This window comes from Plecotus auritus (assembly GCF_963455305.1).
Source record: "Plecotus auritus genome assembly, chromosome: 3".
NCBI classification, from domain to species: Eukaryota; Metazoa; Chordata; class Mammalia; order Chiroptera; family Vespertilionidae; genus Plecotus; species Plecotus auritus.
The window spans coordinates 113,576,552-113,591,037 of NC_137772.1; positions in this window are offsets into that span (position 1 = coordinate 113,576,552).

Consider the following 14,486-nt stretch of genomic DNA (forward strand, 5'->3'; position numbering starts at 1 on the left):
ATTAAGGAATGTCCCACTTGTATGTTACATCTACCTCAAGGGCCTAACACAGGAGTCAACCCTAGAGGTTTGCTAAGAGACCATATCTGGCAAATGGATATAACGCATTATAATTCCTTTGGATGCCTTGGGGCATTACATGTCTCTGTAGACACCTTTTCAAAAGTCCTATGGGCTACTGCATCTACAGGAGAAATGGCAAAACATGTTATTAATCATTGCCTAGCTGCTTTTGCCGTCATGGGAGTTCCAAAAATTTTAAAACTGATAATGGGCCTGCTTACACAAGCTGTCAATTCCAATAATTTTGTAAAAGGTGGGAAATTCAGCATATTACAGGAATATCATATAATTCCCAAGGACAGGCCATTATTGAACGACAGCATCAGCGGCTAAAATCCCAACTTGAAAAACAAAAGGGGGGATGATGGAGAAATCACCTGCGGGTAGGCTGCACCAAACCTTAATTACTTTAAATTTTTTCACTTGTGATGCTGATGGAAAGACACCTATGGAGCTGCACTGGTGTCAGAACAAAACAAAAGAAAATGGTCTAGTTAAATGGAAGGATCCTGAATCTGGTTTATGGAAGGGACCTGATCCATTATTAACCTTTGGCAGAGGGTATGCTTGTATATTTCCAGAGAATTTTTCCAAACCCCTGTGGATTCCTGCTAGAAATATTAAACTGCAACAGGAATCCAAGAAAGAAACTAGCCAGACTAATGAGGACCTTGCGCCTGGAGCCACACCATGCAGCTGCAGACAATCAACAACCTCAGCCACAGAGAGCAGCCACTCCAAGCAATCCACTGAAGATGAGGAGCAGGAGGAGGATGAGCTGGACAACAAACAGCCCGGAGACCACCTGGAGCATGGTAAAGAAGACGGTACAGACGCCTGAGAACCGTCTTTCTTGCCATGCTAGTAGTGATCAGCTGTACAGTAATATTACCTGGGAAAAATGGGGCAAAAATGGGGAAGTATTTTTGACTTATGTTCCTGACCCTTCATGGGTAAAATCCCTTATGTGGACTGATCCCCGCCTAATGTAGTCATCAATAATACCAAACACCTTGGTTCATCCAGGAGGAACATGGGTGGGGCAAGGAAATATAATTACACAGGTGTCGCCACCCAGCTTCCCTTTTTGTATGACACAAAATCAAACCACTGCTCCTTTGTGTGTAAAATTAAAGAGAGGTCTCTGGCTTTCATGGACACCAAAGGAGGGGAGTAAAAGCAAAAACACGTCTACTATCATTACTTGCTCCTGGGAGAGCTGCAAAAAATGTAACTAGACCTTGTCTATACAAAAAAAATTGACAGCCAGTTTGAAATTGAATTGTCATGGCTTAGAGCAAAGAATATCCTTACATGATATTATTCTACAATGTCATTATAATTTTTGATGTTTTACAATAGCATGTTGTACAATTGTTCCAAACAAACTTACAAACTAATTCTTTGAATGATTGGCAGTAATATAAAGGACATGAAAGGATTTAATCCCTTCCAGAAAGGAATTGAGGCCTCCCTGGGAAGGCACTTGAGCATTCTATACTGGCCTTTTTGCCAAGAGGGACCCTCCCACAGCTGTTGCCTGAACTTTCTGTTTATGCTGAGGTTGAAACCTCATGATGGCTGTTACCATGGATCTGCCTCTGTCCCAATGGCATGAGCTGGGCCCTCTCTGGAGAAGAAACCTGGGTTTCCCAAGATATGTGATTAGTGCTGGGGCCCCGCCAGCAGGCAAGGGGATCCCAAGGCAGGCGCTGGGCGTGGAGGCCACGGGGGCATAGACTACCAAGGAGACAGAACTGAACCCTGCTTGGCCCCGGAGGATGGCTGGTTAGCCAGAGATGGGTAAGATTCCTCAAGGAAGGAACAACCTAAGACAGGCACAGTTGCAGAGGGGCCATCAGGAGAGAACTTGGGGGTTAACAGAGGTGGGGCATAGACCCTCACCCCCCTAACCTTGCAGGGGCCTGAATCCTAGCCCCTTCTGAGGGAGGTCTCCTGCCCCATGGCTGCTTCGTGCTTCAGATCGGGAACCAGGGAACAGAAAGTGACTTGGACCAGCTCAGATTGGGGCCTAGGCAACAGACAGAGACTTGACTGACAGCAGCTGCCCTATATCTAAATCCAACTTAGCATCGGGAATGCTCAGGGCCTACTCAAGAATGCAAATAATCCTTTCCACTAATATTTACAGGGTAAACTAAGATTGTTGGTAGAGTATTAAATTTGACAGTAAAAAAGTAGTCAAGTTTTCAGATTAATTTAAATTGGCTAAATAAAATAAGTGAATATTCAAGAAAATTTAATTGTACTGGACAAAAAGTTGTTCCTAAAGTATTAACTAAAATTTCTATTGGTAGTTCATCTCATGGTAAAATTGCTTAACATGCAAAGAACCTAAAGCAGTCATATTTTTGTGCAAAAAATTAAATTTTAAAGTTATCAAGACTGCATTATAAAATTTCTAAAAGCCTCCATTAATCAAAAAAAAGGGGGGATAGTGGAAAAATAGCATGTAAGGAAAAATATTCTGTAAGTAAATTACATCTAGAAAATTTTTACTTTAAAAAAAAATTTTAATTTTCATTTATAATGCTAACAGCAAGATGCCAATGAAAAACATACATGGTATCAAAATAGGCCAAAGGAAAATCATTTGGGCAAAAAATAAAAAGGATCCCAAGTAAAATTTATAGAAAAGATTCCTTTATTAACTTTTGGTCGAGAATATGTTTGTATATTTTCAGAAAACAACTCCAAGACCATGTGGATTCCTGCAACAGAGAGGAATTGACAGTAATCCTCCAGCCATGAATACAAAGAGGAGAAACAGTCTAGATGGAAGACGCTGCAGTCAGCAGCTGTGCGTCCCTGCAGGTTGCCTAGGACCAAACCAGAGAGGGTCGGACCTGCATTGCCACCATCCAGATGTCATTGCTGACATGTACATATAAAGAACTGTTGGACATTGAAACTGGAACTCAGAACAGTTGAACATTGAAACTGGGACTCAAACATTTTTTGTTCTTATGTGTTTATTTCTGGTCTGCAGATGTAAAATTTTTTTTAAAGGAAAGAAACGGGGGAGATGCCGGAAACCAATCATTCTACCACTAATAGAAAGATGTGGACAGGAAACTGGGAAGGCTGGTCAACAACCTTAATTGTTTTGATCACTCACTGTTTAGTTGAAACATTGTTAGCTGAAGCAGCCTCCAACTCTGTTTCTCCTATGTAAATTTCTGTTATTGGAATTTCCTGCCTAAAGGTTATGGGCATATCCCATAGTCTCAATAAAAGGGATTGCAAGGCCAGAGCAAAGGGTAGTCCTCCCACTAGAGGTGGGCTCCCACCTGGCCCCCCATTTTCCCAAATTAACTCTTTTCCAAGTCTCTTTTCATTTGTGTGTGGCCTTCTCCAGAACCCGAACCCTGAACTGGAACCCTGAACCACGCGGGACGTGAAAGGGGTTCCCACAATTAAACATTGTCCTACAGATATTAAGGCTCTTTGTTCATGTATTCCTAGTGTTTGAAGCACATTGAAAGATATTACCCTAGTGTATCATTGTGAATTTTCAGAGTTTTCTTCACTTTTTCCCAGTGTTTCAAGCTCATTCATTCCGAAATGCTAGAATTCAAACATCATTTTCACATATATACCAGCTCCTTAAACATGAATTATTACTATTTTAAAGACTTTCTTACCTTTCACAGCTCTTTGAATACAAATTCTCAGTATTTCCACATGCATTAGAGATGTTAAGATTCTGCAAACGTATTCCAAGTGTTTCACATGTATTCTGAGCCATTTCCCTGGTCTGCCATTTTGAGCTCTGAGAGTTTGAACATTTTCATACAGGTATCTGAGCCCTATGAAAATGAATGTTTCAATGCTTAACCAAACCTCTTTCAAAAACGCCAACTCATTGACACTGAAATAAATGTAAACAGTATCCAACGCAGTTCTCAGCTCTTACAACACGATTTCCCTGGCATTAAACACTGTCCTACAGATATTAAGGCTCTTTGTTCATGTATTCCTGGTGTTTCAAGCACATTCTTAGATATTACCCTAGTGTATCATTGTGAATTTTCAGAGTTTGATTCACTTTTTTTCAGTGGTTCAAGCTCATTCATTGTGAATTCCCAGTATTTATACAGCGTTTTATACATATATACCAGCTCTTTAAATAGGAATTATTACTACTTTAAAGACTATCCTACCTTTCACAGCACTTTCAATACACATTCTCAGTATTTCAACATGCAGTAGAGATGTTAAGGTTCTACAACTTATTCCAAGTGTTTCAGAAACACTCCTACACATTTCCCTGGTCTGTTTTTTTGAGCTCTGAGAGTTTTAACATTTTAATACAGGTATCATATGAGCTCTTTAAAGGTACATTATTACTACTTTGAACACTACCCTGTCATTTTGATTTCTTAGAGTTTCGAATACTTTCATACTGTTATATCAGCTCTATGAAAATGAATTTTTAAGTGTTTCACCAACTTTGTTCCGAAAATGCCAATTCATTTTGATGGAAAAATAAATTTAAATGGTATCGCACTCATTTCTGATCTCTTTGAACAAGTTTTCCCCGTGACGAAATTGTGTCTTTCAGATATTAAAGCTCTTGGAATATGTATTCTTAGTGTATGAAGCATATTCGTAAATATTTCCCTAGTCTATAATTGTGAATTCTCAGTGTGAGATTCACTTTTATCCAGCGATTGAAGCTCATTCATTGTGAATTTTGAATGCTTATACACCAAAACCCAAACCTTAACCCTAACCTAACCCTAACCCTTACCTTAAACCTATCCTTAGACCTAACCCTATCCCTACCAAAAACCATAAACATAACCCTAACCCTTACCCTAACCTTAATACTAACACTAACACAAGCCCTAACGCTAGCCTTAACCCTAACCCACACCCTCACCCTATCCCAAGCCCTCACCTTAACCCTTAACTGTCATATCTGCTGTATGATTATGAAGACCTTAATTTTGACTCAAACATAATCCCCACATCTGACCTAAACCCAGAGAGCTCAGCCTTCTAGAGGTTGATAACCAAGTAGTATTGCCTATAGAGATTATAATTCGAATATTAATCTCATCCAAAGATGTACTACACTCATGAGCTATCCCTCCACTAGGATTAAAAGCAGATGCTATTCTGGGCCCTGCCCAAATCAAACAACACTTGTATCCACCCAACACGGCTTATATTAAGGTGAGTGCTCTGAAATCTGTGCATCTATCATAGTTTTATGCCAATCATTCTTCAAATAATCCCACTAAAATATTTCAAAATGATCATCCTCCTTACTATAATTTCATTAAGACACTAATTAACATTAACCTTTTAAGTTAGAGATTGGAAGTTTAAACCTTCTTTCTCTCTTTTTTAAATCTTTATTGTTGAAAATATTACATATGTCTCTTTTTATTTTTAACCTCTTAATGATATGCCTCAATTAGATACATCAACTTATTTATCACAATTTTATCAATAATTTTTAGATTATTTATAACTAGAGGCCCAGTGCATGAAATTCGTGCACTGGAGGAGGGTGTCCCTCATCCCAGCCTGAACCCTCTCCAATCTGGGACCCCTTGGGGGATGTCTGACTGCCGATTTAGGCCCAATCCCTCGGGCCTAAACCGACAGTTGGACATCCTTCTCACAATCTGGGACTGCTGGCTTCAAACTGCTTCTGCCTGCCAGCCTGATCAACCCCTAACCACTCCCCTGCCAGCCTGACTAGCACCTAACTACTCCCCTGCTGGCCCAATTACCCCCAACTGCCTTCTCCTGCTGGCATGGTTGCCCCCAACTGCCCTCCCCTGCCGGCCTGATCTCGCCTGCAATGGACCTCCTCTTCCAGACTGATCTCGCCCCCATCTGCTCTTTCCTTCTGGCCTGATCGCCCCCAACTGCCCTTCCCTGCCAGCCTGATCACCCCTAACTGCCTCTGCCTGCCTGATCACTCCTAACTGCCCTCCCCTGCTGGCCTGATCTCACCCCCAACTGCCCTCCTTTGCCGGCCAATTTGGTTCTGATTGGTCAGTTTCTATGCCAGTCAGCATCTCTGGGCCTATCTCCAGGCCTGATTATAGAGGCATGGCTGATTATCAGCCACCCCAGGCTGCTGGTGAGCAGCTGAACTGCTGACCTCTGAGAGAGAGAGAGTGGCTTTGCTGCTGGCAAGGGAAACAGAAGCAGGGTCTGGTCACCCTGCTTCTCTATCCGGGCTTCACCAGTAGCCACTGCCACTGCCGATCAGCCCGCCTCTCTCTCTCTGGCAGGTAAGCAGTTCAGCCCGCTCACCTGCTGCGCACGCAGCCTGGTGAATCGTCAAGCCTCCCAGTTGTTGCGGATGTGACGGACCCAGGGTTTTTATATATTAGGATAATACAACTTAAAATTTCAAAACACTCTTACTATTCAAACCAAGAACCTCTAACAACTAAATCACTAAAACATTCAACCCTTTGAGAAACTAAATGAACTCAGATCTATTTGCCTCTTTCATTACCCCTATGATAATAGGCTTACCCTTTGTCATTTTAATTATATTTCCAAATATGCTCTTTCCATCAACTACATAGCTTATATTAATAACCTCCTAGTCACAATCCAACAATGACTTATTCACTTAACACTAACACAAATATTAAATCATAGTAAAAAGGGCCACACTTGAAAGCTTATATTAATCTTACTAATTATATGTTTTGATTTAACAAACTTATTAGATCTTTTACCCCATTCATTTACTCCTACTGCTCAACTCTCAATGAATCTTGGAGTAGCTTTCCCTCTACTGGTATGAGCACACAGTACTTTTTGGCTTTTGACATGAAACCAAAGCACACTTGCACACTTTTTACTACAAGGAACCCCAATTCCCTTTATCTCCATATTAGTAATCCTCAAAACAATCAGCCTATTCATGTAACCAATATTACTACCATGTTTTCCCGAAAATAAAACATCCTCCGAAAATAAGACCTACTTACAGGTTTCCTTCTCAGTGAAATATAAGGCATCCCCTGAAAATAAGGCTCCCAGGCTCTGTCTCAGAATGAAAATTAATTTACCGTAAACTGGTCGCTAGGGCCGCCCCGACTGGCATCTAGCAACCAGTGATGTGGAGGCAGAGCGGAGGTCGGAGTGAGCGGTGAGCGCGGGGCGGGAGAGAGGAGGAGACTTTCGCAGATGCGTGTAGAAGAACAGGAGGATTAGAGCGGACGGGACGCGGCGAAGGTGGTGAGTGCTGGCCTGTCTCTGGTGACACTACCTGATGCTCGCGGCCGCCTTCATGATGACTGAAGGTTCTCAGTCAGTGGCAGACCCTGCTCCAGCCCAGATCCAGACCCCAGCAAGCCCAGTGACAGTCCCCAGGCAGGCCCCAGGGGGTAAATGTCTGATAAAGGGGTAGGCGGGATGTCTGGTGAAGGTGTTCAGTGGCACAGGGGTGAGGGGAGGGGGATCACTTAAAATGACACAGGAGGATCAGAGGGGGCAGTCAAAATGACACAGGAGGATCAAAAGGGGTTACTAAAATGGTAATCCCCCCTCTGATTCTCCTGTGCCATTTTGATTTCCTCCTCTGATTCCCCCTGCATCATTTTGAGTGATCCCCCTCCCCGCACCTTGATACCCCAATTCCTTTTTTCTACCCCTAGAAAGGAGCGCAAAAAGAAAAAGCTACTCCGTGGAGTACAAGAAAGGAATCGTGGAAGACTCTTGGGGCCAAAATCTTACTGCTTTCTGCAAAGAGAAGATGTTGAGTATCCAATTGGTCCGAAAATGGTGAGTAGAGTATGGTAACCTCATTGAACAAGTGGACAAGGGAAATGCTAAAAAGCGCAAGTGTGGATCAGGTCGGCAACCATTATTTTCCGAGCTGGAAGACCTGATCTGTGAATGGGTTGTTGACAGGAGAGCAAAGGCTTTGGTTGTGAATAGGGCTCAGATTCAAGAATTTGCCCTTGCAATGGCACCACAGTTTGACATAGCCCCCGAAGACTTCAAAGCATCACAACACTGGCTGGATAATTTCCTTCAGCGAGTTGAACTGTCTTTAAGAAGATCTACAACATTGTTTAGGTTGGAAGATACTCAAGTTATTAAGCGAGCACTTGCATTCAAGTCCTTTATTGATGATGCTGACTTCTCTAAATACAATCTTTCCAACATGATTGCTATGGATGAAACTGCAGTGTTTATGGGCCAATCATCTCAAACAACAATTGAACAGCGGGGTGCCTCCTTAGCGTACATTCCCTCCACTGCTTACGAAAGTGCACGTGTTTCCTGTCTTTTGGCAATTCATCTGGATGGCACTAAAATCCCACCTTTAATCATTTCTAAGGGCAAGAAGGAAAAGATTGAACGTGTTTTGGGCGTTTTTATTCCTGAAACTGAAAAGGCCTGGGCCACACAAGCAGTTGTAAGGAAGTAGGTCGATTTAATGCTGCCGCTTGTTATGCGAGGGAGCCAAAGAGGTCTGCTAGTCTGGGATGCAGCCAGCACTCACCGCGCTAAAGACATGAAGACATTTCTTCACGAAAGAAAAATAGATCAGATAATGATTCCCGCAGGAATGACGGCCTATCTCCAGACTCTTGATATTGCAATAAACAAGCCATTCAAAGACAATTTGCGCATGGAAATTAATGACTACATTGAAAATAGAATGGAGAGAAATCAGCGTGGAAACTTTGTGAAACCTAAACTGCAAGAAGTTGTGACTTGGGTGATGAATTCATGGGAGAAAATCACTGACAGTTGCATTGCAAATGCACTGCGAGCAGGCTACCTTGACAAGAAGTACTCATTTAAAGATAGTGCTATTGCTAAACATGAGAGATTTGGTCCACTGATTCTGAAAGAAATGGAGTCAGAAGAAATTCACCAGGAAATTCAGGAATTGGATTGTTATGATGATGTTCCAGAAGTTGATTACATGATTGTCATTGAATAAATGAGTAAATTCTTGATACTGTAGGATTCACAGTTTGTCTGGTTTGTGTTGACAACTACCGTACTACCGTACCATATACAGGTAATAAGTTTCCTTTATTTTCATTTAACAATAAATGTGTACCGTATTCTTCTTCATGGAAAAATAAGACATCCCCTGAAAATAAGACCTAGCGTGTCTTTGGGGGCAAAAATTAATATAAGACACTGTCTTATTTTTGGGGAACATGGTAGTACTATGTCAAACATGAGTGGTCAGAGTGGGAATCCCTGTCTTGTTCCTGTTCTTAGGGGAAATAGTTTTAGTTTTAATTTCCTTACTGATACTGCTTCTAGGGCAATGGAAGCTAAACAGAAAATAAACAAATGGGACTACATCAAAATAAATAGCTTTTGCACAGCAAAAGAAACCATCAACAAAACAACAAGAAAGCCCACTGTATGGGAGAACATATTTGCAAATGTTATCACTGATAACAGTTTAATCTCCAACATCTACAGGCAGCTTATACAACTTAATAAAAGGAAGATAAATGATCCAATAAAAAAATGGGCAACGGACCTAAATAGAATCTTTTTGAAAGAAGACAGAAGGAAGGCCAAGAGACACATGAAAACATGCTCAAAGTCACTAATTATCTGAGAGATGCAAATCAAAACGACAATGCGATACCATCTCAAACCTGTCAGAATGGCTATCATCAACAAATCAACAAACGACAAGTGTTGGCGAGGATGCGGAGAAAAAGGAACCCTCGTGCCCTGCTGGTGGGAATGCAGACTGGTGCAGCCACTGTGGAGAACAGTATGGAGTTTCCTCAAAAAACTGAAAATGAAACTCCCATTTGACCCATTAATCCCACTCCTAGGAATATATCCTAAGAAACTAGAAACACCAATCAGAAAGGATATATGCACCCCTATGTTCATAGCAGCACAATTTACAATAGCTAAGATTTGGAAACAGCCTAGGTGTCTGTCAGCAGATGACTGGATCAGAAAACTATGGTACATCTACACAATGGAATGCTATGCTGCCATAAAAAAAAGGAATTCTTACCATTTGTAGCAACCTGGATGGAATTGGAGAACATTATGCTAAGTGAAATAAGCCAGTCAATGAAAGAAAAATACCACATGATCTCACTCATTTGGGGATAATAAAAAACATTATAAACTGATGAACGAAAAGATACATACAGAGGCAGTAAAGCATCAAACAGACTGTCAAATTACAGCGGTAAGGTTAGGGAGAGGTGGGGGAAATAAGAGATCAACCGAAGGACTTATATGCATGTATATAAGAATACCCAATGGATGCAAAACATTGGGGGGTGAGGGCATGTATGGGAGTGGGGTTGGGGCGGGGCAATGGTAAGATATGTACACGTATAATACCTTAATAAAAAAAAGAATCTTCTCAGATCAAAATGGCATAAAATTAGAAATCAACTACAATAAAAACAATTTTATAAAAATCAAATACTTGGAGGCTAAATAGCATGTTATTAAACAATGATTGGGTTACCAAAGAGATCAAATAAGAAATAAAAAAAATCCTGGAAACAAATGACAATGAAAACACAACAATCCAAAAATGATGGGACACATTGAAAGCAGTCAGGAGAGGGAAGTTCATAGCACTACAGGTCTACCTCAGAAAACAAGAAAAACAGGTAATAAATGATCTAACCTTACAACTTAAAGAATTAAAAAGAGAGCAACAAGAACAGCCCAGAGTAATCAGAAGGAAGGAGATAACAAACATCAGAGCAGAAATAAATGGCATAGAGAAAAGAAAGATCAATAAAACCAAGAGCAATTTCTTTGAGAAGATACACAAGATTGTTGAATTTCTAGCGAGGACCATCTAAAAGTAAAGACAGATGGCCCAAATAAACAAAATAAAAACTGAAAGAAGTGAAGTAATAACCAACCCCACAGAAATATAAAGGATTGTAAAAAAAAAAATACTATGAACAACTCCATTACAACAAACTGGACAACCTAGAAAAAATGGACATGTTCCTAGAAAAGTACAATCTTCCAAATCTCAATCAGAAAGAATAAAAAATCTGAAAAGGCCAATAACTATGGAGGAAATTGAAGCAGTCATCAAAAAACTTCCAGCAAACAAAAGCCCTGAGCTGAACAGTTTCACAGGGGAGTTTTACCAAACATTCAAAGAACTAAAATTACCCTCCTCAGACTATTCCAAAAAATTAAAGAGAAAAGAACACTTCCAAGCTTTTTCTATGTAGCCAGCATTACCCTAATCCCAAAAGCAGATAAAGACACCCCAAACAAAGAGAATTACAGCTAATATCCCTGATGAACATAGATGCTAATATACTCAACAAAATTCTAGCAAATCAGATCCAGCGTTACATTCAAAAGATCATACACCATGACCAAGTGGGATTTATTCCAGGGATGCAAGGCTAGTATAATATCCAAAAATCAATCAACGTGATACATCACATATATAAATTGAGAGGCAAAAATCACCAAGTCATATCAATTGATGCAGAAAAAGCACTTGACAAAATCCAACATGCAAAAAAATGAAACTAGATCACCAACTTACACCATACACAAAAATAAACTCAAAGTGGATACAGGACTTAAACATAAGACAGGAAACCATAAAAATACTAGAGGAATCCACAGGCAGCAAAATCTCAGACATATGATAAAAACTCTCAGCAAAGTGGGAATAGAGGGATCATACCTCAACATAATAAGGTCCATATGACAAACCTACAGTCAACAGCATACTCAATGGGCAAAAACTAAAACCATTTCCCCTAAGAACAGAAACAAGACAGGGATACCCACTTTCACCACTCCTGTTCCACATAGAACAGAAAGTGCTAACCATAGCAATCATATAAGAAGAAAAAAAAAAGGCATCCAAGTTGCCAAAGAAGTAAAACTGTCATTATTCACAGATGACATGATATTGTACATAGAAAACACTAAAGACTCCATCAAAAAACTACTAGGCTTAAATAAATTTGGCAATGTAGAAGGTTACAAAATTAACAGTCAGAAATGTATGGCTTTTTATACACCAATAATGAACTCACAGAAAGAGAAAGTAAAAAAAAAAAAAAAAATTCAATTTATCATTGCAAAAACAAACCAACCACAACAAAAAAACGAAGATACCTAGGAATAAACTTACCTAAGTGGGTAAAAGGCCTGTACTCAGAAAACTACAGGACATTGAAAAAACAGAGAGAGGAAGATGTAAACAAATGGAAGAATATACTGTGTTCATGGATTGTTAGACTCAACATCATTAAAATGTCTATGCTACCCAAAGCAATCTATAGATTCAATTCAATCCCCATTAAAATACCAATGGCATATTTCATAGACCTAGAACAAACTCTCCAAAAATTCATATGGAACTGAAAAAGACCCCAAATAGCCACAGCAATCCTGAGAAAGAGGAACAAAGTTGGAGGAATCATAATACCAGATATCAAGATATATTACAAAGCCATTGTTCTCAAAACTGCCTGGTACTGGCACAAGAACAGACATATTGACCAATGGAACATAACAGAGAATCCGTAAATCAACCCAAGCAATTATGCTCAATTTATATTTGACTTGGAGGCAATAGCATACAATTAAGTGCACGAGTAGACCCAGGGCCTGCAGCTTCCAGGGCCTGGGTTGGGTTCCTCTCCAAGGGCAGGGCAGCCTCCATGGGGCTCTGAGTTTTGCCCACTCATCTTGGGGGAGCCTTCAGCACATCCTGGAAGAAATGTGGCCACCGGGCTGGTTTTGCAACTTTAAGAGCCACTCAGCACCCTCATGCTTCTTCTCCGCCAACTTGAGGAAGAAGTGAGAGCCACTTCATCACGGTGGTAATACTAGTAGAATCCCAGAGAGAGAAGAAAAGTCATGTGAGGACACAGTGAAGAAGCAGACATCTATATACCAGGAAAAGAGTTCTTATGGAAATTCAACCCTGACAGTGACACCTTGATATTGGCCTTCTAGTCTTCAGTACTGAGGAGCAGCAGTCCCATGAGCAGTGTGCCCCCATCCGAGGAGCAGCAGCCTTGCACAGCCCACCCTCATCTGAGGAGCAGCAGCCTCACAAGCAGCCTGCCCCCATCCAAGGATCTGCAGTTGCATGCCACCTGCCCCTGTCCGAGGAGCAGCAGCTGTGCAAACTGCCCATCCCCATTTAATGAGCAGCATCCTTGCACAGCCCGCTCCCATCCAAGGAGCAGCAGCTGCATGAGCTGCCCGCCACCATCCAAGGAGCAGCAGCTTCGTAAGCAGCCTCCCCCTGTCCAAGGAGCAGCAGATGGAAGATCAGCCCACCGTGAACCAGCCAGAGGAGCCACCACTGCTGCAAGCAGCGGCACAGGCAGCAGCCACTAGAGGAGCTTCTGCCAACTGAGGAGCAGCCACTGCCATGACTGCCTGAGGAGTAGCTACCACCCAAGGAGCCACTGCTGCCTGAGGTGCAGCCCCCAAATGACTCGACACATAAGTCCTTCAGTGAGAGCAAAAATGGGGAGACAAAGAAATCCCCAAAGGAAAGAAAAGAAGGAATTGCCATAAACTGAGCTAAGTGAAACAGAGGTATGCAATATGTCAGTAAAAGAATTAAAAATAAGTGTTATACAGTTCATAAACCAGATAGATGAAAAAAATCAACAACTTATGTAAAAACCAAGAAAAAATAAAGAGTATGTAGCTTCAATAAAAAACACTATGCAAAGTTTCAACAGTAGACTAGGAGAAGCAGAAGACCGAATTAATGAATTAGAAGACAGGGAAGCAAAATCCACCCAAACTGAAATGCAATTGGGGAAAAAAATTAAAAGACAGTAGGAGAGCCTAAGGGAACTTTTGGACAACATGAAATGAAGCAACATACAAATAATAGGGGTGCCACAATGACAGGAAGAGGAACAAGGGTTAGATAACATATTTGAAGTAATAATGTCAGAAAACTTCCCTGATGTGGGGAAGAAAAAAGTCACACAAGCAAAGAGAGTCCCAAACAAGATGAACCCAAAAAGACCCACACCAAGACACATCGTAATTACAATGGCAATTGTTAACAACAAAGAGAGATTATTTTTTAAAATTTCTTTATTGATTAAGGTATTACATATGTGTCTTTATTTTCTCATTACCCTCCAACCCCCCCAATCATGCCCTTACCCCCCTGTTGTCTGTGTCCATTGATTAGGCTTATATGCATGGATATAAGTCCTTTGGTTAATCACTCTTCCTTACCCCCACCGTCCCCTATCTTCCCTAAGGTTTATGTTGTTCATTATATTTCATAAATGAGTGAGATCTTGTGATATTTATCTTTCCCTGCCTGGCTTATTTAACTTACTGGCATATAATGCTCTCCAGCTCCATCCATGTTGTTGCAAATAGTAAGAACTTCTTCTTTTTTACCGAAGTGTAGTATTCCA